Here is a 15,359-nt window from a genome sequence, read left to right as displayed (position 1 = left end):
GATCAAAGACCAATATTATTCTTAATTGGGAAAACTACAACCAATTCCCCTAAAAAACAAGAACAAGGCAAGGATGCTCACTCTCTCCACGCCTCTTCAATATAGTTCTGAAATTCTTAGCCAGAGCAATAAGGCAAGAAAAAGACATTAAAGGGATCCACATAGGACAGGAAGAAGATCAACTATCTCTTTTTGTAGATGGCAATATTTTATAAAATAACGATTCCCTAAAGCTCCATCCCCAAACTCTTAGAACTTATAAACCATTTTGGCAAAGTAGCAGGATACAAAATTAACCCACAAAAATCAGTCGCCTTGCTGTATGTCAGCAATGCACAAGTAGAAAGGGAAATCAAGGAAACAACTCCATTCGCAATAACCTCCAAAAAAAAGTATCTAGGAATTAACCTAACCAAAGATATAAAGGGTCTATTTCATGAAAACTATAAAAGCCTAAAAAAGGGAATCATAGAGATTACCAGGAAATGGGAAGAAATGGGAAAAAATATTTACCAGCAATATTTCAGACAAGGGTCTAATATCCATTAAATATGGTGAACTCAAGAAACTAACCCTTCACAAACACAACAAACCAATCTTGAAATGGTCAAGGGAGCTAAAGAGAGACTTCTCAGAAGAAGAAATAAAAATGTTCATTATCCCTAGCTGTAAAGGAAATGCAAATAAAAACAACTCTGAGATAGCACCTTACCCCAGTCAGAATGGCCCACATCCTAAATTCAGCCAATGACAAATGTTGGAAGGGATACAAAGAAAGAAACATTACTGCATTTCTAGTGGGAATGTATACTAATACAACCACTTTGGAAAGCAGTCTGGAGGTACCTACGAAAGCTAAATATTGACTTCTCCGATGAACGGGCCATAATACTCCTAGGCACCTACTCTGAACAACAGGAACCAGTATACAAAGACACACACACATCTATGATTATTGCAGCACTCTTCAAAATAGCCTATATTTGGAAACAACCCAGATGAGCCATAAGTGATAAGCTGATCCAAAAATTGTAGGACCTATATACAACAGAATATCATGAAGTCATTAGAAAGGACAAAATGATGGTATTTTCAGGGAAATGGATAAAACTAGGCCAAATTATTTGAGTGAGGTAAGTCAAGAACAACGAGACAAATTGCAGAGGGTCTACCTGATACGTGGATGCTAAAGCCAAAATGCAAGAAGGCATGACAAAGTAAATAGGACTCGAGAAACAAAGGAAAGCCGCACATTTTGTTGTATCACCATTAATGACTCCATGTTCTTGACCATGTAGATGGTGGAAATATGCACGCAATGGAGGGAAGCCAGAAGGAGGAACACAATAAGTGGGAAATGGAACAACATACAACAAAGGCGACCATGAGCTACACTGGACATAGAAGAAAAATAACTAAGCAACCCAAACACCGTGATGAGAAAGGAGGAATGAGAGGGAAACAAGGAAAGAAGGAATAGCCTACATTAAGCAAAAGGAAAAAAGTGTAAACATCACCTGAGGTGGGAAAAATAATTTGGATTGTCAAAGCTCATAGAATTAACAAACTTTAGACCATGATAACAATAATGTGCCTTGTCAAGGTTAAAATGTGTTTGTGACTTTAACTAAGTATCACAATTCCCAAATACTGTGAAATATGTGAAATATATGTAATCACTTATCTCAACTTTTACAAAGACGGTGTGAGAAGGGAAAGGTTATGAGGGATGGATGACAATGTTGTCAGACACCTTGTATTCGTGTACTGTTTGGTAGAATAGGAACTTCTTTGTACAACTACTTAAAGATAATAATAATAAAAAGTTTTTAAAAAAGGATGAAAATAAAAATTTCAAATATCAATTAAGAAATTAAATCCAGTTGGAGGGAAAATTTTTTGGGGGAGAGTAATTTAGTTTATTCTATAGCAAGTCTCACTTCAGAAATAAATTCAAAAACTAGACCCCAGGTAAGTGAAATAAACTAAGAAATGGAATTGAAAAAAGAAAACAAAAAAGAAACTCCACCCACTCTTTCTTGCCTGGACCACTGGTGTGGGTAAAAATGCATCATGGTCCTAAATTGGAACCGAAGTGGCAAGGACCTTACTTGGTGGTGCTCTCTTCACTGTCAGCTATTAAATTAGCAGGAAAACAGTATTGGATCCATCAGTCTGAAGTGGAATAGGTAGTGGACCAATATACAGAGAAGGCTTCAAGATGGACTGTTCAGACAGAGGATCCCTTAAGAATAACTAGTGTGTTTCTATAATTTACTTTTTTCTATTAAATTTACATTTAAGCCTGTTCATTGGGTGGAGAGAAGGGAATTTTTAGGATTTGGTAAGAAGGAATCAAGAAATTGATTGGACATGAAAACCAGTGGTTGATTTATAAAGCAGCATGGTCCTAATAATGAGCAGGGCCCATTAATCAATGTGGCCCCATGACCTAGCCCATTGGAGTGCATGGGGCATGCCACCCAGGTGGGCAGGGTATGCTGTTGGAGGGGGTAGGATGTCATCCTCACATGATGAGCTGTGAAGAAGTGATTGGGGAACGGGCAGTTTGTTTAAGTGATGGTTCAAAACTGTTAGGCAGGAGACCCACTTGAGTGATGGAGGGGTTCAACCTATATATAGGCTGCATGGTCAGAGCAATGGAATTGAAGAAAATTAAGAGAAGACCTGGAAGGAAGGAAGTGGTGAGACAGCAGGAGGGGAAAGACGTGGGAGAAGAGGAATGTGAGGGAGAGCAGGAGAGGAAGGAAGCCAATTGGCCACAAGGCCAGAGAAGTGGAGGCCTGTAGAAAGTGGAGAGGCCTAAAGAGAAGAAATGAGTGACGGAAGGAAAAAAGGGAAATGAAGGAAAGATCTATAAAGAAGGAGGGGGAAAGGGAAAAGGCTTACCTATTGAAATTTAAAGCGTGGAGAAGATAATTTGGGGGGTTGGTGGTTTGCAAACCAATTAACTACCTGCTGGGCTGCCCATTGGACGTCTGAGATTTGGTGGTTGGCTGGCCTGTCACAGAGTGTACAGCCCAGGACAAGGTAAATGCAGGCCCATTTCTAGTGTAAATAAAGTTATCTTCAATGTGCCTCATTGGATTGTCTTGTGTTTTATGCATCATAAGTATACAAGTTCACAAGTTAATAGTCTCAAAGACCACGAGTTTTGTAAAATGTTATAAAGTCAAAATAGGTTTGAAAAACCCAATGGGACAGTGATATTGCAATGGTAATATGACATCACAATATCAAGTTATAATAATATATTTATGGTATAATTAGTTGGTGATGCCATAATTGTGATAAGTTCACAATAGGTTTATGATAACACAATAGGTCACAATAGGTTTATGATGTCAGCCAGAGGCTGCCACTCCCTACAGCGGCCTAAACAATTGAAATTCAGCAAACATAAACCCCAAGAAAGGCTCCAAGCTGGCCTCTCTGAGTGTCTCAGGAGCTAGCTCCTCAGGGAATAGCTACTGTTTGCTGAAAGGCCTCAACCCTACCCAGAACCTAGCATCATCACAGCATCTCCATACTAGAAGTAACAGCCATCTCCCTCTTTCGTGATAGTCAAAACAGATCTCCCTCCCACTGAACTAGCCTGGGAGGAGGATCACAAAATCATGTCTAACACAGAGCAGTTTCTTCCTGCCCATACAGACTTAAGAAACCAATCAAGCCATAGGAAAACCAAACATCACAAGAAGACCAGAGACAACACCAAGAAACTGGTTATGGACACAGGGGAGATACAAGTCTTCCCATTCACCCCCCCCCCACACACACACATGAAACAAAAAATCAAGAAAATCTTTTTTGAAACTTTTCTTAAACTTTTATTTTTTAAAGTGTTTTCTGTTGATCTTTTTTTTTCTCATAAATTTTATTTTTCTGTTGATCTTTTTTTTTCTCATAATTTTTATTTTTGGTGTATGTGTGTGTGTTTTTAATCTCTTTTGACCTTTTGGTCCTTTTTATTGTTTTCATTTTTCTCTTTCTTTTTTTTTTGCATGACTTAATTGCTGTTTTGCTCATCCCCAGACATATACCTGTCGTCAATTATTAGACCTTATCACCCATTGTGTACATACTTAATCCAGAAATTTATTTCTCAATTCACAACTTCTTAGACTTAATTTCTTTAAGAGCAGTATTATCTCTTTATACCTACTAATTATCAAATAACTTATTTAAATTTTTTTAATTTTTTAATTTTCATGTTTCCTTTCTATCCCTTCTCTCCTCTCATCCTATCCTGTTCTTCTCTCGATATCATTTCTTTAAGCTTATATAATTTTAAGTGTTTCACTTCTTAAATTTAATTTTTTTTCCATTTTACTTGTTTATTTTTTAATCTCTCTCCTATCATTCTGTCCAAACCATCTCCCTCTCTGAGATTAGGACTTGGTTAAATTTACTCTCCTTTTACCTCTCCACATCTCTCTAGTCTTATTTGTGCCCACATTTCTCCCTAAAGCTAATAATTTCTGGTTTGCCAAATCCTTTTTTGCTGTTTTTAGACCATTAATACATAGTTGTTTGATGTTGAATAGATTGTATCTGTTGAACTAGATTGTATCTGCAGCCATTTTGATTATGCAACTACAGTACTATGGTTCATGCTTGCCTTAAAATAGTGTTCTAGTACAAAGTTGGTGTTTCTTTCATACCAAATGGGCAGAACAACCCGAAAAGCACAAAGAAAAGGCAAATCCAGGTATCTGACCTCCCACTCATGATAATCAGGTGACAGAATAGTTAATGAATAATCCAGAGGAGTTCCCAGAAAGCTGTACAAACACTACTGATAAACATTGTGAATGAAATGATTGAAAACTTACAAAGGACTCAGTGTGAGCATTCTAGGGAGCGAGAGGAGTCAAACCAAAGATTAATACAGGAATCTTGTGAGCATTAGGAAGCTACTTAAAGATTTTTTCCTTTTTTTTTAGGCTTTTATTTTTTTATTGTGAAAATACTGTACAGAGGGGATACAATTACATGGGCAAGATAGTGAGTACATTTCTTATCAAGCATGTAGCCTCCTCCTTTGTTTACCCTTCCCATCCTTTCCCATCCCTCCCACCCACCCAAACCTCACCTCCAAAGTTGTAAAGTTTATTTTCGACATGATAACTGTACTTCTCATTGTTGCAATTGGTCCGCCTGTATCCTTATTTAAACGATTTGTTTTTCCCCTTCCCCTCCAGAAATTATACCGACATCAAATACAGTGAAAGCAGGGGTTATACTGTGGGGGAGGGACATAAAAAGCAACAAAGAAATAATCTTATAATTGCGTTAGAAACAAATGCCTGAAAGAAAAAAAAACATTTAATATACATAACTTAGGGTTCATTTTCCTAACATCACCTTATCTGACGTTTTCTGCTTGACTCATACATATACTAGATATTGCAAATAAGAGAAACCATGGGACCTATGTTTCTTTGGGCTTGGCTTACTTCACTTAATATAATTGTTTCCAAGTCTTTCCATTTCCTAACAAATAGGGCAAAGTCATTCTTTCTGATGGAGGCATAGAATTCCATTGTGTATATATACCACATTTTCTTGATCCATTCATCTACTGAGGGACATCTAAGTTGGTTCCAGATCTTAGCTATGGTAAATAATGCTGCAATAAACATAGTTGTGCTGGTAGCTTTAGTGTGGTCTTGTTTGTAAACATTTGGGTAAATGCCCAAAAGTGGGATTGCTGGGTCATAGGGGAGCTCTATTTGGAGTCTTTTGAGGAACCTCCATACTACTTTCCAAAGTGGTTGAACAAGTTTATACTCCCATCAACAATGAAGTAAGGTTCCCTTCTGTCCACATCCCCTCCAGCATCTGTTGTTATTTGAGTTCTTGATTTTTGCCCTTCTAACTGGGGTGAGGTGGTATCTCAATATTGTTTTGATTTGCATTTCTATTATGGCTAGGGAGGTTGAGCATTTCTTCATGTGTCTATTGGCCATCCTTTCTTCCTCAGAGAATTTTCTCTTTAAGTCTTTAGCCCACTTATTTATTGGGCAGTTGTTTCTTTGAGGATTTGTTGTTGGGGATTTAACTTAGGCAGCTACTTAAAGATTGATGCAGGAATTGCATTAGCATGTTGAGAAGAGTAAAAGAGAAATACAGGAAATGCATGAGCAGGCTGAGCACAGTCTAGAGAATTACAGGAATTGCGTGAACGTGACGAAGCTAATCAAAGAGTAATACAGGGATTGAGAGAGCGGGATGAGAATAGACAAAGATCAATAGAGGCATTCATGGAATCCATAAATAGACAGTTTAAACAATTCAGGAGGACCACAAATGGAATGCTGAATGGAACCATAACCAGTCAACTAAGTCATTTGAGAATAAACACTGAACATCAAATTAATTAAGTAAAGTTCATACAAAATCGAAAACAAAGCTCCAACAAAGAATTTGAAGCGATCCAAGCCTACCAATTTGAAGGAAAAGAAATAAAAAACAAAGAAGAAATTCTTGACAGTAGATTAAGCCATGCAGAAGATTGAATCTCGGGGATTGCAGACAGCCTAGATATTATAGAGAAAGAACATACAAATGTCCAAGACAAATCCAAGAAATATCATAGATCTATTCAACACTTGGAAGACACCATCAGAAATCATAATCTGAGGATAATGGGTATAGAGGAGCACCTAGAGACAGAAGTTAATGGTCTGGGAAATTTATTTAACAGAATCCTAGCAGATAACTTCCCAAACATGCAAAAAGATAGGCCTATTCAGATATAAGAAGCTTATAGAACCCCACATCGACCAGACCAGGGCAGGATATCCCACCAGTCACATTATAATCTGCACAGGATCAATTCAGACTAAGGAAAGGATCCTTAAATTTCTCAAGGAGAAAAGAACAATCACCTATAAACACAAACCAATTAGAATCACCCCAGATTTTTCAGCAGAGATGATTAAAGCAAGAAGAGCCTGGAATGGGAGATGCCATGTGGTAAAGACAAACAATTATCAATCAAGAATACCGAACCCAGCTAAACTCTCCTTCATAACCGAGGGTCAAATAAAAACTGTCCATAGCAAAGAAAAATTAAAACAGTATATCTCCAACAATCCAGCCCTATAAAAGACATTAAAGTTATCCCACACATAGAAAACCATCAAGAACACAGTAAGAGCCAAGAAACAGCATCCAAGGGAATAAAATTAGAAGTCAACACCAAAAGCCAACAAAGAAAGTCCTGTACAACATGGAGGCTGAACAATCGTTGAATCACCAGTAGGTCATGGAAGAGATTAGAAAGGAAATGCAAATGTTCATGATATTCAAAAATAATGAACACACAAATTACTAGCTTCTCTGTGACAGAGCAAAGGCAGTACTCAAAGGCAAGTTTATAGCTCTGAGTTCCTACAACAACAAATTAGAGAGATCTGAAACCAACAATTTAATAAGACATCTGAACCTCCTTGAAAAAGAGCAGCAAGATAAACCCCAATCAAGTAGATGGAAAGAAATAATAAAATTACATCAGAATTAAATGAATTAGAACCCAAAAACACCATAAAAAGAATCAACAAAACAAAGAGTTGGTTCTTCGAAAAAAATAACAAAATTGACATTCTCTTAGCAAATTGTTTCAAAAAGAAGAGAACATACCAAATAAAAAAACTCAGAGATGAGAATGGGAATGAGAAGCAACCAAGATTCAGAACATTATAAGGGAATACTTCTCAAACATTTATGCTAATAAGTTTAAAAACCTGGCAGAAATGGACTTTTTCCTAGCCATTTCCATGCCGTTGAATTTCCATACCAAAACTCAACCAAGATGAGTTAAATCAACTTAACATGCCCGTATCAAGCATAGCAATAGAAACAGGAATAAGAGACCTCCCATCTAAGAAAAGCCCAGGGCCAGATGGATTTACAGCAGAACTTTACAAGGTCTTCAAAGCAGAGCTCACACCAATACTCCTCCAACTCTTCAATGAAATTGAAAGGAAAAATTCAATACCAAATTCATTCTATGAAGCCATCATAACCCTTATCCCAAAAGCAAGCGGGGACTCATCAAAGAAAGAATTATAGACCCATTTCTTTGATGAACATTGATGAAAAACTTCTCAACAAAATTTTGGCAAATCGCCTTTGACAATTCCTCCAAAAAATCATACAGGATTTATATCCGAGATGCAAATCTGGTTCAAAATTTGCAAATCAATTAATATAATTCATCACATCAGCAAGAGCAAGAATAAGAACATGGTTATCTCAAGAGATGCAGAAAAAGCCTTTGACAAGATACAACACCCCTTTATGATGAAGGCTCTGGAAAACCTATGAATCCAGGGAACTTTCCTCAATAAAATAAAGCCTGTATATGACAAACCTACAAACATCATTATACTTATTGGTGGAAAAATAATGCCATTTCCTCTTAACTCAGGAACAAGACAAGGATGTCCAATCTCTCCACTTCTCTTCAATTTAGTATAAGAATGCGTAGCTACAGCAATAAGATAGGATGCAAACATAACAGGGATCCAAATAGGGAAAGATGATATAAAACTCTCCCTATTTGCAGATGACATGATGTTGTATTTAAATAATCCCACCGACTCAAATCTGAAATTATTCATGCTGATTCAAAACGTTGGCAAAGTAGCAGGGGAAAAATTAACTCTCAAAATTCAGTGGCTTTTCTGTATGCCAAGAATGAGAAAAGCATGGCTGAAATCAGGAAAGCAACTCCATTCATTATAGCCCCACAAAAATAAAATACCTAAGAATTAATCAAAGAAGTGAAGGATCTTTATGATGAAAACTTTAAAAGCCTGAAAAAGGAAATCAAAACGGAACTTACAAAGTGGAAAAACTTCCCATGCTCGTGGATTGGAAGAATCAACATCGTGAAAATGACAATACTTCCCTAGACTATCTAAAAATTCAGTGCAATACTTATCGATATTACAAACTCATTCCTCAAGGAAATAGAAGAGGCAATCTAAAAATTCATATGGAACAACAAAAGACACAGGATAGCAAAAATGATCCTTAACAGAAAGAACAGTGCTGCAGGAATATCAATACCAAATTTCAAACTCTACTACAAAGCCATAGTAATCAAAACAGCTAGGTATTTGCACAAGAACAGACCTCAGGACTAATGGAATAGAATTGAAAATCCAGAAATGAACCAACAGACCTATAGCCACCTACTCTTCGATGAGTGAGCTAAAAAAAATAGAATGGAAGAAAGACAGCCTCTTCAGTATATGGTGTTGACAAAATTGGTTAATCAATTGTAGAAAACTAAAGCTAGATCCATATATATCACACTGCACAAGAATCAACTCCAAATGGATGAAAGACCTTGGAGTCAAAGCAGACACCCTGAAAACATTGCAGGACAAACTAGGAGATAACCTATGTCTCCTTGCCACAGACCAAAATTTTCTTAATAGATACCAGAAACACAACAAATCAAAGAAAGGTTGGACAAATGGAATTGCATGAAATTGCAGAGCTTCAGAATGGCAAAGGATAAAACTAGGAAGATCAATAGAAAGCCCATATATTGGGAGAGATCTTCACTAGCCATACAACAGACATAGGTTTCATATTTAAAATATGCCTGGAACTCAAAAAATTAAATCCCCAACAACAAATCCTCAAAGAAACAACTGCCCAATAAATGAGTGGGCTAAAGACTAAAAAGAAACCTCTCTGAAGAGCAAAGAAGGATGGCCAATAGACACATGAAGAAATGCTCAACCTCCCTAGCAATAAAAGAAATGCAAATCTAAACTACACTGAAATACCACCTTACCCCAGTTAGAATGGTTATAATGTGGAACAGTAATATAACAGAAGCTGGACGGGATGTTGGTGGGACTGTAATCTTGTATAACCACGTTGGAAAGTGGTGTGGAGCTTGCTCAAAAGACTCCACATAGAGTTCTCCTATGACACAGCAATCCCACTTTTGTGCTTTTATCCAAATGATCACCAAAAGGCCCATACTAAATCTACCAGCATATCTATGTTTATTGCAGCATTATTTACCATAGCTCAGATATGGAACCAACCCAGATGCCCCTCAGTAGATGAATGGATCAAGAAAATATGGTATATATACAGAAAGGAATTCTATGCCTTCATCAGAAAAAAATTGCATTGCACCGTTTGTTAGGAAATGAAAAGTCATGGAAAAAATTATATTAAGTGAAGTAATCCATGCCCAAAGAAACATAGGTTCCATGGTTTCCCTTATTTGCAATAACTAGTATATGTCTGAGATAAACACAAACTGTCAGACAAGTTGATGTTAGGTGAAATGAACACCACGATAAGGACTTTCTTGCTATTGTTTCTAGCATATTTGCAACATGATTTCTTTGTTACTTTGTCTGTCCCTCCCCCATGCTTTAACCTCTATTTTCACTGTATTTGATTTTGTTATAATTTGGGGAGGGGAACAGAAAAACAAATTGGGATACAGGTGGACACATTGCAACAATGACATGTACAATACTATATGTCTAAAATCAAAATTTATATCTTTGGCGTGGGGGGGGCGGTTTGCGGGGGTCATAAAGGGAAATGGGATGGGATAGAAAGGGGAAACAAGGGAGGAGGCAATAATGCTCGATAACAAATATACTAATTACTTTCTTCATGTAATTTTAAAACTCTCTGTATGTTCACATTAAAAAATCATGAAATAATAAAGTAAAAATCCATGCCAATTTTTTTTTTGTCTGTCGTGGGGCTTGAATGACGGGCCTAGGCACTGTACCTCAGCTCTTTAGCTCAGAGATAGCACTGTACCACTTGAGCCACAGTGCCGTTTCCAGTTTTCAAGAGATATATTGGAAATAAGAGTCTCACAGACTTTTCTGCCCAGTCTGGCTTTGAACTATTATCCTCAGATCTCAGACTTTTGGGTAGCTAGGATTACAGGCATGAGCCACCAAAGCCCAGATTCAGGACAATTTTTAAAAAGCAAACTTATGGAAACTTCTGGATTTTTCTAATCAACAATATTATATTTTCAGCATTAGTTTATAACTATAAGTTATTTTTAGATGTACCTTGTAATTTTTAATAGAATCAAATATAAGTTTTATTATTACTCTGTATCTCACAAAAATCCACTGTAATTTACTTTCAATTGTTACATACTCTATTACTCATTATTATTAGTACACTCTATATTACATATAATTTGAAGTGAAAATAATTTGGACCATTTCGTATAAATTAGTTGTTGCTACTTTAGCATTATAAATTCACATCTGTGATTTTAAATGAAGGAAAGAAGATTTTCGAGTTAAAATGAAATATGAATGTGTAATGTGTCCCAATTAAACCAAAATTTCTGAGTTTATACGGACAAAAATACTTTCTTTCCACTAAAGTCTTTGAGGTAATACCATTGGAGATAGTGAGGCAAGAGGAGGAAGAATTAAAATCATGTCAAACAATGTCTGTTATTCTGCTACAACCTCCATTATGAAGACCAGCCCATTCCCAGATGTCACAAAATTTCAAGTGTCTCTCTTAAAATTCTATTTGGAAAAGTTCTAAATCACTGATTCTTTTTGCAATTTCTGTTATATGAAACAAATCATTGACTCAAAACCATTGAAATAAAATGCGCACATATGTTGAAGTCACTACAACTGGAAAAACAACCAACAAAGTACAACTCCCCCAGGAACAAAAACATGCTTTGCCCATTTTTTTAAGCACAAAAACTTCAAATAGATATTAACTTGGAGTAGAGCCATAAAGATAACTGTATCTCATAAATACAGTTGTGTTAATTTGTAATTAAAATCTTCTAGATAAACCTAATAGAGCAAATGCCTTGAATGGATCAAATTGTTTAAAACAAATGTGACTGTATGTGGAATGAGATCTGCACATATTTAAAAGAATAAAATAACATAATCATAATGTAAGTAAAAAAATTCAGAAATGTAATGAATAAGTCCAATAGCATCCATACTGAGAACTAATGCCTACTGGTATAACAAGAAAAATATGCAAATAATAGAATCTGAGCAGTGTACATGAGTGTCCATAATTTTAAACTACTCCAAATTACACTTTGTAGAAACCTGAATGTGGCTTATTTAAGGAAAAACATCAACATATGACATCAATGAAATTAAAAATCTCATGAAAAGAGAGAAGGAGTTTCTGGAAAATAATAGTTTTAACTAATGGTGGTCAAAATATTTCTAGTACTGACAAAATTGCATACCTATTTATTTATATCCAAAAAAGCAACCAAGTTTTTCGAGCTGATTTGAAACTTGGGCAAAGTAGCAGGATACATCTGTAACATTATTATGGATGTTGACTCTGGCAAGGAATTCATTTCCTCTTTTATCTTACAAATGAATATATGAAAGAACATAAATTCTCTAACTAAATATCAAGACCTAACTAAACATATCACCAGAAAAGTCATCATGTAAGCCGTATTGCAAATGGGGTAAAAGAAAAATACGTCATAGTGATTCTTTATTTATTGTATATGTTGATGTTTTTCATAAATTATTTCCTTTAGTTTGCATTTTCAAAACATTGTGTTACATGATGCATATCTTGGTAACTAATTTTGGATGCCTCCTTAAATTTTGTTCTGAGTAAAATGTCTCACTTCAGTTCCTAACCCATGAAATTATGTTGATTCCCAAAACATTCTAATAACCACTATATACAATACACAAAATCTCATACGCATGACACCAGTAAGCATTGGTTATCATTTTGATATCAGCTCCCATGACTTATAATGCCTATCTGCATGAGTTTCGTTGTACGGAGACCCCTCAGCCTAAAGTTAGCCACTGTTAAAAAATGTTTATATCTTTATTTGTCGCCCATCAGAGATTAAATCTGAGTATAAAGCCTAAGGAAAACGATAAAGAAAGAATTTAGCTTTTCTGGATATAAATAAACAAAATGCAGCATAGAGTAGCTCACTGGTTTAAAGTCAACCTATTTCACCAAAACATTCTAAGCATTACCTTACAATGTGTATTATTCTCATGAAGGGAGTGGGGAATTTGAGAAGAGGACTAACCAATCATTGTCTTCATATATATATAATTTGGATTTATCTCTAAATTTCGCTATAAACATTTCTGATAAAAAACTGAATAATTGATTTTCTGGTCAGGTATAATATATCCTAGTTTTATATACCAAACTACAGTCAGAAAATGCAATATAACAATTAACTAGAAAAAGTCCTGGCAGAAAAAATGGCATCTCTTTAGTATGTGATGCCCAATTCATAGGTATTATGTCTCCAGTTAATGAATGTGATTATTTAAATGCTTCATAAAGTTTTAATTAAAATCCATCAGTGTACTATAATATAATTGTGGATAATTTTATCCTAGAATCATTCGTGAACTGCCTATTCAATCAAGACGTTCATCAAATTCATTTGGTATTCATATGGATATGAATGAGTTTCTTAGCATCTCTTGCCATTTGGAGGTGGCAGGACCAGGATTCGAGCTGTGGGCTTCAGCTCCCACCACTTCAAACTGAGGATCGGGAACTCACCTGGCTGTCCAAGAACATCAGCAAGACCAATGATTAGGCAGGCACCAGTGGCTCTCAGCAGTCCTCCTTGATACTTAAAAGGCTGTGATAGAAGGATCATGGTTCAAATCACCCTAGGCAGGAAAGTCCTTGAGAGCCCTGTCCAACTTCAGGGCCAACAAAGCCAGAAGTATAGCCGTATGTCTCCAGTGTTAGAGGGCTATCCTTAAGTAAAAGCAGCTCACGGACTATGCCCAGATCCTGAGTTCAAGATCCAGGATTGGCAGCAAACAGACATACACAACAATCTGTGCAGCCATCCACTTAAAGCAGGTCACCCTCAACAGCCTTTATTTACATTTTATTTTGAGGCCAATGCAGGAAGAATCACAAAACAGGCAGGGGAAGAGAAGATCAGGTTTCTTAGAAGTAACCAGTATTCAGAAAATTAAACTTGGGGACGTAAAATGGTAGCCTACTTATGTAAAAATTAACATTAAGAAAAAGATGAAGGGGCTGGGAATGTGTATTAGTGGGAGAATGCTTGCCTAGCATGCAAGAAGCCCTGGGTTCAATTTCACAGTAGCACATTCAAGAAAAAACCAGAATTGGTGCTGTGGCTCAAGTGGTAGCATGCTAGAGACAGTGCCAGGCCTTCTGTTCAACCCAAGAACTGGCAAATAAATAGCTACTTAGGTAGGTAGTTAGGTAGATCCTTAGATAGATAGATGGATCGATCGATAAATAGATAGATAGATAGATAGATAGATAGATAGATAGATAGATAGATAGATAGATAGATAGATAGATAGATAGATAGATGATAGATAGATAGATAGATAGATAGATAGATAGATAGATGATAGATAGATAGATAGATAGATAGATAGATAGATAGATAGATAGATAGATAGATAGATAGATAGATAGAAATATGATAGATGAATTTGGACTTGGATGTCAGTAGGAAAGTAAGGAAGAATTCCAAGTCATTAGGCCTTCTGCAATGTGCCAGGACACCAACATGACCTTCACACAACCAGAGAACAGTAAGACTGTCTCTTTCCACTTCTCAGGTAGCCAAGGGCCCCAGAGTCAAGAGGGCAGAGCCAAGTTCTAACTGAGGGTCTTGGAGACAGAAGAGAAAAGGCCTTGCCTCTCTTGGACCGGGGATTTGCATTAATGATGTGGAGAATGAAGGAAGGAGAATGGACTGGCAGAGGTAGAAGAAGGGCCTTCAAATCTGACAGATGGAGAGTCAAAGACCCACTCCCTAAGACCAAAGAGCAAGGCTTTCTACTCTGTTCCTGCCCCCTCCCCCAATAAATTGGCTCTCTATTGTTAAATTAAAGATAGCCTGGGGCTCCCTTTGCCTGAGGGAGGAAGGTTAGTCATTGTTTGAAGAGGCTGAGAAAAGCCTGACTCTTGTGTAACTCTGACAAATGTTTCATGTTTCCCCTCATTGCTGGCCATGCCTGGAATGTTGAGTGTGTACATTCTGCCTCCTAACCTTGGATGCCTTTTTCTCTTCACCTAGCCTGGCTTTTGTAACTGTTTTCTACATTCAAATATTGTTACATTGAAGTTCTTCCTGCAAACAGGGCTAGTGCTTGGATGCTGAGAACTTCATTTGAACCCAAGATGGGTCAAATAATATTTCTTTCCTGCTTTTATAGCTCAAGAACTCTAAGAACCTTTAGCGTATGAGTAACTTCTCATCACCAAGGGAAACACAGGAAGCTCTTGAACATCTGACCTTTGAGAAGTGGAATTCAGAG

The sequence above is a fragment of the Dipodomys merriami genome, unplaced genomic scaffold, assembly GCF_024711535.1.
Source record: "Dipodomys merriami isolate MVZ:Mamm:240054 unplaced genomic scaffold, mDipMer1.0.p SCAF_135, whole genome shotgun sequence".
In the NCBI taxonomy this organism is placed as follows: Eukaryota; Metazoa; Chordata; class Mammalia; order Rodentia; family Heteromyidae; genus Dipodomys; species Dipodomys merriami.
This window is presented reverse-complemented; position numbering follows the sequence as displayed.